Source organism: Balaenoptera physalus (assembly GCF_965194825.1).
Source record: "Balaenoptera physalus genome assembly, chromosome: 14".
Classification (NCBI taxonomy): Eukaryota; Metazoa; Chordata; class Mammalia; order Artiodactyla; family Balaenopteridae; genus Balaenoptera; species Balaenoptera physalus.
The window spans coordinates 68,672,318-68,687,049 of record NC_138893.1 but is presented as its reverse complement, the minus strand read 5'-3'; the positions used below and the strand labels follow the sequence as shown (position 1 = coordinate 68,687,049).

The following is a 14,732-nucleotide window of genomic DNA, read 5'->3' as shown; positions in this document are numbered from 1 at the left end:
GGGGTTAGTTTAGAAAATATACCCACCCAACTGGTCAGTGTTCCAGTTCTAGACCAGAATAGAAAATGTTCCCTTGTATGATCCCAGACCCAAAGGTAGAGCTAAATTCCCTAAGATGTGTTCTTGGACTTCTCCAGAAAACTGATTTTCTTGAGCCTTAGATTGCTACTGGATTGACCTCATAGGTTAACAGCCATAAGAGGGAAATTTACCAGTAGCTGAGAACCCATGAACTGAGGGGCGCACTGCCCAGCTGGCTTCATTTGCATTTTCCCTGAGAAGAGTGAGTCTGTGTGGGAGGGAGTTGCCAAAGGCTGCAGTTCTGGAGTGCCAGTGCTCTTCTGAGTGCAGTTAGAGGCCAGCTACAGTGGAAAGAAGGTCAGTCCCACACCTCCATGGAAATCACAGCCTGAAAACCTAAAGCTCTTGGTCCCTGGAGAAGCAGATCCATGGACAGAACAACAGACTGAGCGGCCCATCCCATAAAACCAGTGAGACGTGTGAAATAGATTAAGGAAGAGCGGCAGTAAACAGAATGAGTGAGTCCGTGAGCTGATCCCAATGGTGATTTTGAGGAACCGCTTTGGCTTATCCAAACCCAAATCTGAATGGAATGCTGCAATACTTCCAGAAACATGAGGTAGTGATTCGTCACCAGAAGAGAAAAAACCGATTTTGACTTTTATGATGGGAACAGAGATTCCTGACCCCGCCCCACCCTCCTTTCTTAGAATGACACTTAGAAAATCTGGCATTAAAACAAAGCCAAACCAAAGAAGAAATGGAGGGTGACAGCTAGAGAAAATATCTTGTCAATAAAATCTTGGATGCAGTTCTGAGCCCTATTCCTCAGGATGCATTCTCAATTTGGCACAATCAGTAATATCGGGGATGAATTAACTAATCAATGAATATTTAGGGAAAGGAGGTACTTGATCCAGAGAGCCAGTTCTCGATCTGAACTACACGGTGGGCTAGCTGGGGAGGTCTAACCAATACTGATCCTGATTGCACCCCCCAAAAATTCTGATTTATTTGGACCGATGTGCAGCCTGGGCATTGGGATATTTAATACTCCAGGTGATTCTCATAGGCATCCTGGGCTGAGGATCACTGATCCAATGTGACAGCCAGATGAGTGTGATCAGAGGGAGAGCTACTGGATATTACACTATTCAATTTCGCCATTCGTCAGTTTCTCATCGGCATAAATGAGGATATTGACAAGTAGTAGCTCACATAATTGTCACCAAGGTGAAACAGGATTATCTGTGTGAAAGCACTTTGAAAATTTCAAAGCACTACACAGGTAGTTAGGATGTAGAAACAGTTCTCAGTCCACATCTACTGAATTGTCACCAGCCAAATTACAGTAAGAGGAATGAGGCCAAACTTGTAGGTCTAAATACACACCGCTTTACAAAATTGATAATTAGGGGGAAACCATGTAAAATACATGCTGAGAATCATATAAAATATCCTCCAAATTTTGTGAAGTTTTTTCCAAAAGCATGAGAGTGAGGTGCATCTAATGGAATGTCCTGGGTGTGTGACTGAGCATCTATTAAGAAGCTGTTCTCAAGGGCAGATGTGGATGCTGAGGGAAGGTAAGAAGAGGCATCTATGCCTAAAGGAGCTAAAAGTTTGCACTGAAGTATATAACAACTGTAGAACAGGAATATATATGGCATAAACCTTTTTTTCAAATATGGGAATACATCATGTTTAAAACCCTGTATGTTCACTGAGCACCATTCTGTACACAAAAAAAATCTTAAAAATAGCCAACAATTAATATTAAAAGATCAGACTTATAGCCAATGAATGGAGCAATATCAGAATCTATATTCCAGAACTAACTAGACAATCATTCTTTAAAAGATTCTGCCAGGGGAAAAAAAAGAAATATTATATATATATATTTATATATATGTATATTTATATAAAGATTCTATAAAGAATCTATAAAGATTCCTTCCTGAGAAACTTCTCAGAAATGTGGTCCTCATCACTGAACACAGTGCTGTGTGTGCTGCCTGATTTGACTCTGACTCTCCCCAACCACACTGGTGCTTTGGGGTTTTGCTCTCATGATACAGAAAAGTCCTTATTTATTAAATGTCTTCAAAATAAAATACAAACAGCAAAATTTGATTCTTTTCCTTCAAACTGATTGCCATGTTTCTCAGTTTCTGTCTAAGCTATTTTAACAAAATCTTTCAAAGTCATCTTCAAAGAATTGAAATGATGATCCCTTCAAAGTTTGTTTTTCAAAATCCCTGCTTCGGGGCTTCCCTGGTGGCGCAGTGGTTGAGAGTCTGCCTGCCAATGCAGGGGAACGGGTTCGAGCCCTGGTCTGGGAGGATCCCATGTGCTGCGGAGCAACTGGGCCCGTGAGTCACAACTACTGAGCCTGCACATCTGGAGCCTGTGCTCCGCAGCAAGAGAGGCCACGACGGTGAGAGGCCTGCGCACCGCGATGAAGAGTGGCCCCTGCTCCCCGCAGCTAGAGAAAGCCCTCGCACAGAAACGAAGACCCAACACAGCCAAAAATATAAATAAATAAATAAACAAAATCCCTGCTTCGTTTTCTCTTTGAAATTCAAAATTACCATTACCATACTGCAGATATATAGTGCCTTTCTCCAGAAAGCTCTAGTGGCCAAGTAGAAATGTTTCCCTTCAGATCCAGGAAACAGTGTTTTACGATTAAATTATTTTGAGCACCACTGCTCTGCATGTTTTATATTGCAGAGCAGTGATTTTCTAGTACTGTAGATGGCTTTGACATTCTTACACTGAGACCAGTCTTAGTTTTCCAACTTCAGTTAAAATCTTTAAAATGTTTGCTTTGGAAGGAATTGCTATACAAGGGAGAAAGAACCATATGCAATACCTTATCATATAGGGAAAATATTCCATAAAGAAACTGGATTTCATTATGGCCTGTTTTGCGTAACCAGGCTACAGGTTTGGTTACTACACACGTTGTTAGGATATTACAAGTGTCTGCTTTTCGTTACCCTGGCTGCACAGTCCAGCCTTCTGCATCTGTGTGCATTCATGCTGTGATTCATTACAATAACAGGACTTTGCTGCTGTTATGATTGAGATAAATCAACTTTGTGGTCTGGGCAGCCTTTTTGATAACCATGGCTCCACCTCAAGTTTGCTGCCTGGTCTTAAGTCATCTGCAATATAGTCTGAGTGAAGAAGCAAACACATAGTATACTATCTTAGAAATTTTTTTTAAGTAGTTACTGTGGGCCAGGAATTTAACTAATGCCTTTCCCTGTATTAATTCATTTAATCCTCACAACAGCCTTAGGGTATTTAGCCTTCTCTTATCTGCTTTAGGTAGATTAAGGGATTGCTATCCTCAGTTCAATAACTTGCCCAAGGCACCACAGCTAGTATGAAGCTCAGGTTGGCCCCAGGGTCCTGTCTCTGAACAGCTTTTCTTATACACTGCCCACCAGCCCTGCTGGATCCAGGGAGAGCGCCGGGATCCCGCACTGTTCATTTCTGTAGCGGGTCCTAAAAGGCAGAAGGACCAGGCTTGTTCATCCACACTTTCCCCCACTCAACCATCTGTCTGCACTTTGGGCTGCGTTCATCACTGGCCATGGGATAGACTGGTCTCTTCAAAGCTGAGGGGAGGCCAGCCAGCCCAGAGTTTTCTACCTAGTCACCTCCCTCTAAGTAGGAATGGTATCTGCGACTTCTCTCTCTTCTTTCTTCTATCCTTTTTTGTATTTACTTCCACAACAGAGAATTTTAATATTTTCTGTGGGACATACTTATACTAAAAAATTATTTTTTGTTTATCTGAAATTCAAATTTAACTGGGTGTCCTATATTTTTATTTGCTAAGTCTGGTCCTCCTCACTAAATGCTAACCAATAAAGAATGCCATTGGACTTCTCAGGTAACCAGAAAAGGGCACAAATGCGGAGGGTCTAGAGACTGCTGTTCTTTCTCTCCTCCCTGGTGCACTTTTCCTTGGAGTGCAGCATCATGGCCAGCTCATCACCCCTGTTTATGACCTTCAACTGTGCTGGTCCCCTTGCTGTCACTCAGTCTCACCTCAGATGTCACCTCTTCATGAGCCTTTCCCCAACCAGCCCATCTTGCCTACCCTATAATGCTACTTTGTGGTCTCCAAGGCCTCACCATATTTATTTAATTTCTGTGTCTGGTTATGCTCAATCCCGCCCCATTAGAAAGCAGAGATCTAGACTGTTGGGCATTGGGACAATGCACCAAGTGGAGTTCCTATTAGCAACTGAATGAACGAATGAATGACTCCCCCAAGGGGAGCTTGCGCATTCTTTGACACATTAATGACTCTCTGACGCACATTGCCTAGTAAGGCTATGTGCTAGTGGTCTTACCAACTACCCCTTCTGGTGTGAAACGCCTCTAGACATAACAAGGACAGCAGGCTAACACTGCACGTTACTCTTCCTTCCACTCCAGGGCCAATTTGCAACACTCCTCCATCACCACAACTGTCTTGGGATTCCTTGCGTATCTATATTATCTTCCTAGCCAGATGGAGTTCACACTGAGCAGAGACTCCTTCCCACTTGCCCTAGCAGCGTGGACGGCGCAACCAGAAGTTGCCAACTCCAGAGGCTTGGGATGTGTTGTACAGGCGCTCAAGCATCAGATGCTCCCTAGAGTCTCTGTCTAGGCCAGGCTGACTGGGATCAGGCCATGGGGCAGGGGGTTCTTAGGCAGACACTACACAGACACATGTGCAGACATGGCCAATCAGGATAGAGTACTAATGCCTTATAACGCTTGAATGTTGTAAGCCAGTTGTGACAGCAGGAAGCAGGAGCTCTAGTTGCCATGCAAGGTGACACAGAAAGTCCCAGAGTTGCACGTGGGACCTAATAATCAGAGAAAAGAAGGTAGTTAATGTGTCTATCAACTCTTTCAAATATATCTAAGGAGTGCCTACTTTGGTGCCAGCTGCTCTACCAGTCACTAAAAATACAGATGAATAAGATGTGCCCCTAACCTTGGGGAGTTTGTGGTTTTCTCCCTCTCTCTGCTCAATTATGATGTTTTTGAGGACAAGGAAATGTACTTATCACTTTGGATGCCTGGAGTCTAAGAGACAGTTGGCCTTAGTAAGGAACATTCAGCTTGCTTCGTGTTTCTCTAAGAGAACAAACTAGAACAAAAGGGAGAAAGACTCAGAGCAAAGGAATTCGTCACAATAATATAAGCAAGATACTTTTAATAGCCTCAATTCTCCAGAGAGGGAATGGGCTTCCCTTTGAGAGGTTACATTTCCTTTTTCTGAACATGGTCAAGTATAGGTTGGGCTACCCCATAATGAGAAACCTCTGGAGGAAGGTCAGCCCAGTTTGACATGACTGTCAGCTCTCTTTTGTCCTAGGATTTGCAATGTTCACTTGGTGATGATAGTGTTGTTTTCAGATAAACTTTTCAGGGACTGCTATGGTCAAACTAGGTGATTCTCTTAACACTTATCAATTAATTGGCAAAAGAGGGCAGGATCATGGAATTGTTCTTTCTGGGTGATCAAAGTCTTTATTCATTGATGCTGTACCTGGCAAGGAAACATCATCCAGCCATCTTTCCCTCCACTGCCTCAACTTTTCGCCCTTCCCTGCTCTCCCTTTGCATCTGGCATCTATACAGTGGGACTCTGTCACCTTACAAATCACAGTCATGCAATGGAAAACTCCACAGGAGTAGAAGACAGGGCTAGAACTTCTAGGAAGCAGACCCTCACCACAGGCTGTGGTCACATTCCATGCTGGTGACACGTGTATTTGGAAGGACATGTTCTTTTAGGCACAATAAAATTGAATCTCATCTCCACATCTGGAGCTAAGAAGGAAAATTACCTTAATTAAACACAGCAGAATCCAGATTTATTGCTCAACACATGGAGTCCTCTTAATCTCTGAGGACCAAACCTGATATTCCAAAAAAGCCATTTTCTACTGGCACTTGTACACTTGTCCATCAATGGCCTTCAGATGCATGGAACCAAAGAGAAGAAACGTGTTCCTCAATTTTCAATATGGTAAAGAGATTTACAGTGTAATGAAAAACATAAGGCCAATACAACTAGTTGAAAAATGAATACAAAGTCAAATAGCTGTTTAGGCCACACTTCCTTCCAAGCAAGTAGGTGGACTATTTTTTCCCCTCTCCTCCCACTGGAAGCATAGATGATTTTCTTTAACTTGTGCTCTGGTATCCTGTAGGTTGTTTTTAGTTCCAGGTAGTAAAAACTATTGGCTGTGGGAAGGAGATTAGAGAAATAAAGTAATAGATCAACAGTACATAAAACTGAAGCCCTGAGAAATGAATTGTTTTCCCTAGCAAATAGGTCTAATCCGGAAAGAAGGAAACACACAGAGTGCCCGGAACAAGGTGAATGGCCCAATTGTACCACAAGCAATTCAGAAAAGCAGGCAACAAGGCTTGCCCATCTAGCAGTTCTCATGTTGAGCTAGAATTCCCTCCGAGTCATTTCTTTTAAACACCACTAATAATAAAATGCTGGAATTTTCATTGAACATGAAATAAAAGGCCCTTTATAGATAAAGAAATACTTCAAGTATACATTAGGTCCTTACTGCACTCACTGGCCTTGACCATGATCTTCCTTGGCTTGTTTTCTTTGCTTCAACCAGAGCAATCTCACAGATTCCCATCATCACCATAACCATCTCTCAGGCAAGGACTCAATTCCTGACTCCTCTTCAAGGCTCCAGAGCCCCATTCCAGTGCTTGACTGGATGTCCCCACTTATCTACTGGACATCCCTAATGGGGGTCCCCCAGGCACCTCAAATTCAACATGCCCCCCAACTCAACTCAGTATCTTTTCTCCTAAGTGTGCCCCTCCTCCTCTCTTCTCCATTCTGGTCAACCCTCCCCATGACCTCAGACAGAGAACTCAGCCATCGCCATCATGCTGGGCCCCGAATCACCATGGCACCAGGGCTGTGATGCTCCCTGTCACTGACCGCCCTGCCAGCGGTGCTCCTGGCTTCCCCACGCAGTGCTTCACCCTGCTTCTCCGCTCATCCAGCCCACATCCTCATGAGCACAGGGAGCTCCTCTGACTGGGATTCTGACCAGGCTCCTCCAGGCTGGAGCCCACCTTGCCCTGCAGTGCTCCCCCAGCCTAAGCCCAGCTCTGAGAAAGGGGCCCAACATGCTCTGCTCTCATGCCGAGACCCACGACAACTCACAGGATGCCTCCTGTCAGTCAGCTTGTTTGAGTAGTGCCACCTCGCCAGCACTGTCTTTTTTGCCCCTGAGGTGCATTCCTATATTCGTCCCAAATAGCCAGTGTCTGTCCTCCTTGGCACACACTGGCACCTAATACACCTCTGCAATCATGCCATTGCCCTCCTGAGAGCTTTACATCATTCCCCATAGCCTGTTAAATACAATCCTACTATTTCAGCAAGTAAGGCTCTTAAATACCTGGATCCACCCACTCAGCTTGCTCAACAGCATCCCCCAACACCCCTTTATGTTCCAGTCACAGGAGACTTCTTTCCTCAAATGAACCCTGCACTTCCCTGCCTCTGTGCCATTTGTCACAAATACTGACAACTTCATGACTTCCCAATTCCCTTCTCCCTCTGCTGTGCTGCTGCAAAACCGGGAGTCTCACTACTAGCTTTTATTGTCCTCTGCCTGCCCCACAGTTCCCCTGGAAGCAGCTGTCCCCCACCAGCCCCCACAATCCCACGTTAAACACTGGCCCGAGGGGATGCCACTGTGAGTCGGCAGAATTGACTTGGTGCCGAGCAGAAAAGAAAGAATTTTCTTATGAGTTTATTTGAGTAGGAATCCTGAAACACCCCATGTGACAGATGAATTAAAACCCAGCAAACACTTAAATCTACATTCTGAAAGCCTCATTGATTTTTTTAGATTCTAACTCTAGAATCTCTGCCTTAGCCCTCCTGTTGTGGCCAGCAAATTGGAAAGGGAAAAGGTATGAATCGGTGTCTGTTGCTACATCATCTCCCAACAAAGTCTATATGCAGATTTCTGACCCTGATGACAAAATAAGCCACATGTTTACCTCTTCCCTCCCCCAATCCCATTGAAATAACTGGAAAAAAAAATGAAAATAGCGGCAAATGTTTAAAAGCATAAAACAGTAAAGGTTCCCATCAGAGGACCAGAAACTCCAGGGAATTTCTGACTCCGAGTCAAGGGAGAAATACAGAGGGGAGGTCTCAGAAGGCACTGGGCCAAACAAAGGAGCATGGCAGTACTCCAGGAACATCTCCCTGCCTTCATGGATACAGGAAAAAAGGGAAAGCAACATCTACCTCGGATAGTATTAACATCTCCCAACGCTCTCTGCCCCCAGACCAACATGTTCACTGCTGTCCCAATGGGAGGGGGCCCCACCTGTCTCCTCCTAAGCGTCACCCTCCAGCCAGGGAAGAAGAAACTCAGGTGGAGGGCAGGGTGGAGAGCTTGGCAGGGTAAACTGAGCTCTGCCTTCACAACCTGTACACTAATGTACAACCACTACCCAATGTCCAATCCAGAACTTTCTTTATAAGTGTGAATGCTAAATGGTCACCCCAAATTTGAGGAAACTCAACCGCCAAGAAAGAGATACAACAAACTGGACCAGTAGAATAATTTGCCTTTGAGGAAACAGAGGTATTGCAGGAAACACAAAACTCAGAAATGTTGGTCAAAGGGCACAAAGTTTCAGTTATGAACAGGATGGACAAGTTCTAGGGATCTAATGTACAGTGTGGTGACTACAGTTGGTAATACTGTTTTGTATTCTAGAAATCTGACGAGAGTAGACCTTAATTGTTCTCACCAAAAATAAAAAAAAAAAGTAACTATGAGGTGATAGGTATGTTATTTTAGCTTGATTGTGGTAATCATTTTGCAATGTATGCATGTATCAAAACATGTTGTACACCTTAAATATATGCAATTTTTCTTTGTTAATTATACCTGAATAAAGCTGGGAGGAGGAATGATTTCAGTTAGTATCCTCAGAGAAATTCAAAAGTAATCATGTGAATTAACCCAAAAACAAGGCTGTTCTCTAACACAGCTATTCAACGATGAGAAATAAATAACGCCCAGTATAAAACTCAGCAGAAAGGCCAAGCAATGCTGCAAACTAAGGGATAGTACATAAAACATCTGGGAACGAGACCAAATCTATCAGAGATTATTACACATGGTTTAAATTCCCATATCACAAATCAAAAATTTACCAATGGGGTGAGGGGAGGGGGGAGAATCCAAAATTAATATTTTATTTATAAGACCAACAAAAAGAATACAAAAATATTGATACCTAATTGCATGGATTGTATGACTGTCTGGATAAATATGTGTATAATGTGAGTACCAACAAAAAGAAAACTGAATCATCAATATTGCTAACGGAGAAGTCAAGCCAAACCTTAAATGAGAGAGAAGCGCTTTCATAGTAATAGAAGGTACTGTTCCCTCTGCCTGGAGGACTGCCCCCCAGCTTTTCGTGGGGCTGGCTCACCTTGTCCTTTGGCCTCCTATTCAACATCCCCACCACAGGCTGGACTTCCTGACCATCCCACCGCACTATCTTTAACTTTGGTCCATTGGTTTGCTTCAGAGCACCAGTCAGAATTCTTTCAAACTAGCATTCACTTATTTACTTCGTTATTATTTGTTTCCATAACTATACATGTATGAATCATGAAATGCAGGAAACTTAGGCTTTTTTTAATTTGCCATTGTATTTCTAGTGCTTAGCACAGTGCCCAGAACATAACAAGCATTTAGTATTTTTAAAATGTACCAATATATAACATCACAAATCTTCAAGTACCCAAAAGCTTTAAGAATACCCTAAAACATATTTAAATAAAGACAAATTTAACAAAACTACATGATCGAAATAGAAGAATTTAGTACAACTCTGAAAATGATGCTTCATATAGAAATAAAACTAAGGATATAAATTTTTTTAATTCATTCAATATGAGTCAGATCCTGTTAGGTATTTGTGGCAGAGCTGAGAATGAAACAGACAAGTCTGCCTCAATGAATCTGCATTGAAATTAATCCAGAACTCGTCTAATACAGCTAACCATCAGACTAAATATATAAATATATGCACATGACAATGTGTAGATGTGTGTGTTACTATATCCTAACACATAATATATATTCCATTATATATATTTGGAACACTGACAGAAATTGAGCGTGTTCTAGGCTACCAAAAAAGATACATTTTTTTAAAATTGAAATCCTTCAGACTACTTTCTCTAACCACAATGTAATAAAACCAGAAATTAATAACCAAAGAGCCAACAACTTTAAGCACCCGGACATTCAAATAAATCTGGAGCCAAACATGGAAACAAAATTGTAATTGAACCACAATTAGGATACCTCACACAGAAACCTATGGGATTTAGTCAAGGTAACACCAAAGGAAAATTTACAGAATTAACTACTTTTTAGAAGTAAAATAGTGAAATAAATGAATTAAGCATCCAACAAAAGGATATAGCAAAATAATAAGATAAACCAAACAAATATGAAAAAACAGTAAACTCAGAAATTAAAAAAATAAAGGGGAAAATTACTTAATGGATAAGTAAAATGAAGAGCTTGTTATTTTTAAATAATAAAAACATACCTCTTTAAGTCAGACCAAGAAGAAAAGAGATCAAACACAAATAGCATTAGAGATAAGAAAGGATAATACCCATACCTGAGTTCGACTCTAACTGCTCCAATGGAAGGAATTTCGTAATAATAACCTAAAAAATACATATTATATTATATTATATTACATTCTATTAAAAATTATATTATAAAATTATTTTATGGCTTTGAAGGAGAAAAGAGCATTTTTCACTTCTAACTGAGCAATCATCAATATCAATAACTGACAAATTTGGAAAATGTTTGATTAATATATTTACAACAAATGCAAAGGCTTTATGAGAAATTTAGCTACATTTCTTAGGTTGCATAAAATAATGTTATTTTTCTACAAAGTACAGTAGTATGGAACCTGGCATCTTTAAAGATATTTTTTTCATTGGAGAAATTATTAAAGATGCATGATGATGGGTATATGATACTTATCATATTTACATAAAATATTTGCCTAAATATAATGTTCAGAACAAATTTAGAGTCTTTGTAATGCTATGTGATCACAGTTTATTTTTCAAATAACACCTTGTTTTTTTCTGAGTACAAAGGAAACATGGGCTCACTACACAAAATTTGAATGTTCTAGGAATGTATAAGAATTTTTTCTAATTCAGCCACTCAGAGAAAGATGTACATATATGTCACACTTTCTTATATCTAAGTTTTACAAAATTCATATATTTTTTCATTTTAAATTTTTCATATAAGATTATATTTGATACATATTGAATCATTATGCTGTACACCTGAAAGTAATATAATGTCATATGTCAATACCTCAATAAAAAAAGCAAGTAAATGGAAAAAATATATTTGATAGATATCATTGTTTCATTTAATAAAATAATATCCCTTTATTAATGTAAAAAAAAAAAGAAAGAAGAAAGGGTTTATAAACACAGACAGTGGAGACTAAATAATTATAAGAGAGCACCATGTTGAACCCTACACAATAAATGTGATTATGTAAATGAACTGGGCAGTTTTTTAAGAAATCACGTATAAACAAAATTAAGCCAAAATGAGAGAACTTGAATAGACCATAGAGAAACTACTGAGTTCAGCTGCGCAGCTTGCATCACCGGGATCCCGACCCTGGTTTTTGGACCCTGCCTGGAACTTCTGTCCCTGCAGTCTTGGGTCACTACTTCCAATCTCTCTAATGACACCTCCAAACCGATGCTGTGTGGCCCAGCTCTTGTTTCAAAGCTCAAGCACGTGCAACTGGTTCTCAAAGTCTGGGTCACGTGGCCACACCATAGCTCAAAGAAGCCTTGTCACATCTTTTATGGAAGGTGGGCTCTGCTCATAAAGGCACAAAGCCTCTACCTAAATACAGGTATGGGATTCAGAGAATCAATGATCAGAAAAGACACACAGCCACCATCGTGGTCATAAAAAGCCTTTTTTGGAAAGTAAAGCAGATTTTAATTAGCATTTCAGCAACCTCATCCCAGTGTCCAGGAGGTTGCAAAACAGACTCTCATCTACCCTCTCAAGTTCAGTACTACCCCTGGAGGGCTTACTTCCCAATTTATATCTCACCCCAATTTCATTCATCACTTATGTACAGAGTTCCTGATATGAGCAAGGTGTGATTCCAATGGCTTATTTCTGTATCTCCATCTAAATGCCTCTTATGGGTACCTCAAAGTCAACAAGCCTCAAACCTGACCACTGACCTCCATTTATTCTTTTGTAAAAGAATGAAGGATAATCAGAGGACCCAACTAATAAAGAGAGTACAAGGTTTGAATGGGAACAGGCATGCAGCACTGTGCCTGGAACGTAATTAGGGAGAAATAAACATTAGTATGTCATCTTTGTTATTAGTCTTTCTTGCCTCCAACCTGAGCCTTCCAGGAGTCCCACATCCTTATAAACTCACTTGACCCACATGCAGTTTTTAATCCTTCAAGACCTAACTCACATGCCATCTGCTCTGTGAGGGGCAGTGGCACCCAGGCAGAGCCCTCTGTGTTGCAGCACTGCGGCATCCCTCCCTGGCCTCTCACATCACTCCTCCTACTCCCCAGTCACAGAGCTCCAGCCACACTCCCCTCCTTTTGTTCCCTGAACACCCCAAGACCATTCACGCCTACGGCCTTTATTTGTACAGTCCTCTCTGCCTAGAAGCTTTTGCCCCAGACGTTTACCTGGCTGCACCCTTAACCATTCTTCAGTTATTAGTTTATCCCTGCTGTCCTCTGAGAGAATTTCCCTAATCACTCTACCTGAAATGCAACTCCCTTCCTGCCCCATCCCTCAATCCTCTCCCCATTTCTTCATCTTATTTTCTTTGTTATCATTGCCTGCAATGATTCTTCTCTGTTAACCTGGATATGGTTTATCTCTCCCCCATTAGAATGTAAGCTCAGTGATCTAAGCGAGTTTAGCCCCAGGACCTCAAAAAATGATGCATGGATGGATGGATGGATGAAAGGATGCATGCATGCATGCATTCATGAATCAATAGGCACTTCTGTTATTCAGTTACAATACTTAAAATCTTAATGACTATCTGCTTAATGTATTAGAAGGAGTGCTGAAAGACAGAGACTGGGTCCCTGTACACTTAGTGCCTAAAACCAAGACATAAGCCTTCTGCTGACTTATTTTAACTCATTTCTTTGTCCCAAGGCAAAGCAAAAAATGGGACACTAGAGTACTATTCTAGAAGGCATCTATAATGGTAAGAACTCAGGCCTGTTGTAGAAACCAAAGTGCCAATAATTAAGATGTGTCTGTTAGAAATAGGAGAAATAGGATGATGACTCAGCGTCAAGTAACAGGAAGGGTTCTGTGGTTGTATTGTTTTGCTTTGTTTTGTTTTTGGTCTTGTTTTTAAATAAACGGTATGATAATGTTGACAAGTTGCTTATTACACAAGGTGGGGGCTAGAATTTAGTGCAGGCTGATACCCCTTTCAGCTCTGACATCATAATTCTGGAATTCTGAGACCTTCCCTTTCTTTCTAAAGCAGAAATCTGATCATGCAGCTTCCCTGCTGAAAATTTGTCAGGTTAAGATTGCCCACAGCAAAAAACAATTCAAATCATGTGGCCCTGTTCCTCCCTCACTGCCACCACCTCTCACTATCTAGAACCCCCTCTGCTTATGCTGAATCAGGGGTCCTTACTGAGGTGCTGTGCTCTTTCTCCCTCAGGATGCTCATCTCCTAAAGAGCAAGGACTGAGTAAAGATGTGATGTGCAGGTTGCGTTTGCTCGCTTCTGTGTTACTCCTTCATTACCTGTTGAACTTCCCTGAACTGTACTGACTTTGGACTTGGAAATGATTTGGAACCAGCTTGCTTTAAGATTGCCCTCCCTTGGGGTAACAGGCTGGCTTTGCATTGACTGATTGATTAGTTTTGGATTTACCTGATTCTTACTGTACCTTCCTCAGACTTGGTGAGCCCCCCATTCCTCAGCTGACAGTAAGAAATTCTTCACCCCTTTCCCCCTCGCAGCCCTGTCTGATGCTTCCCCACTCATCCTTGCAGACAGAACAAGGACTGACATGCCCCACTTTGCACACTGCCATGCACCTCTGCCCAAATGCCCCAGGTCCTCCTCTGCCGTTAGCATCAGGAACACTTCTACTCATTCTCAAGTCTGTCTTTTAATGCTTCCTGTTCTAGGAATGAGCACTTAGCACAGAGGTCAGCCTTTAATAAGGAAAAGCTATTTTTTACATCATTTCCTCATCCACTTTTTAAATTATATAAATAACTTTTGGATAAATAATACACAATACAAAATCAAAAAGTATTTTTGGTTAAGAGGCACAAAATTTGAAGCTACTAACTGCATATTAATTTTATCCAGCTTCCTAGTGTTTGGCATGCAGAATATTCAATCCCAGGTGGTTTAAAAAATACCCCCAGGAAACTTCACTTTCTCTTTAATTTGCTCAATAAATTCAGCATCTCTTTCTTTTGGTGCTGCAAATGTATTATTCTCAATGTGTACATGAATATAAGACAGTCAGTGTCTTAAGTGCTGCGGAGCTTATT

At 41.3% G+C, this 14,732-nt stretch overlaps 1 long non-coding RNA gene across 1 annotated transcript in view; it reads right to left on the bottom strand.

Moving 5' to 3' along the window:
* LOC309642401 overlaps positions 1-12,550 on the bottom strand; it is a 332,470-nt gene extending 319,920 nt beyond the window's left edge. Inside the window, exon 1 of the long non-coding RNA XR_014253161.1 lies at positions 10,765-12,550. This is a non-coding gene — a long non-coding RNA (uncharacterized lncRNA). The remainder of the gene's footprint in view (positions 1-10,764) is intronic.
* Positions 12,551-14,732: the final 2,182 nt, after the last annotated feature.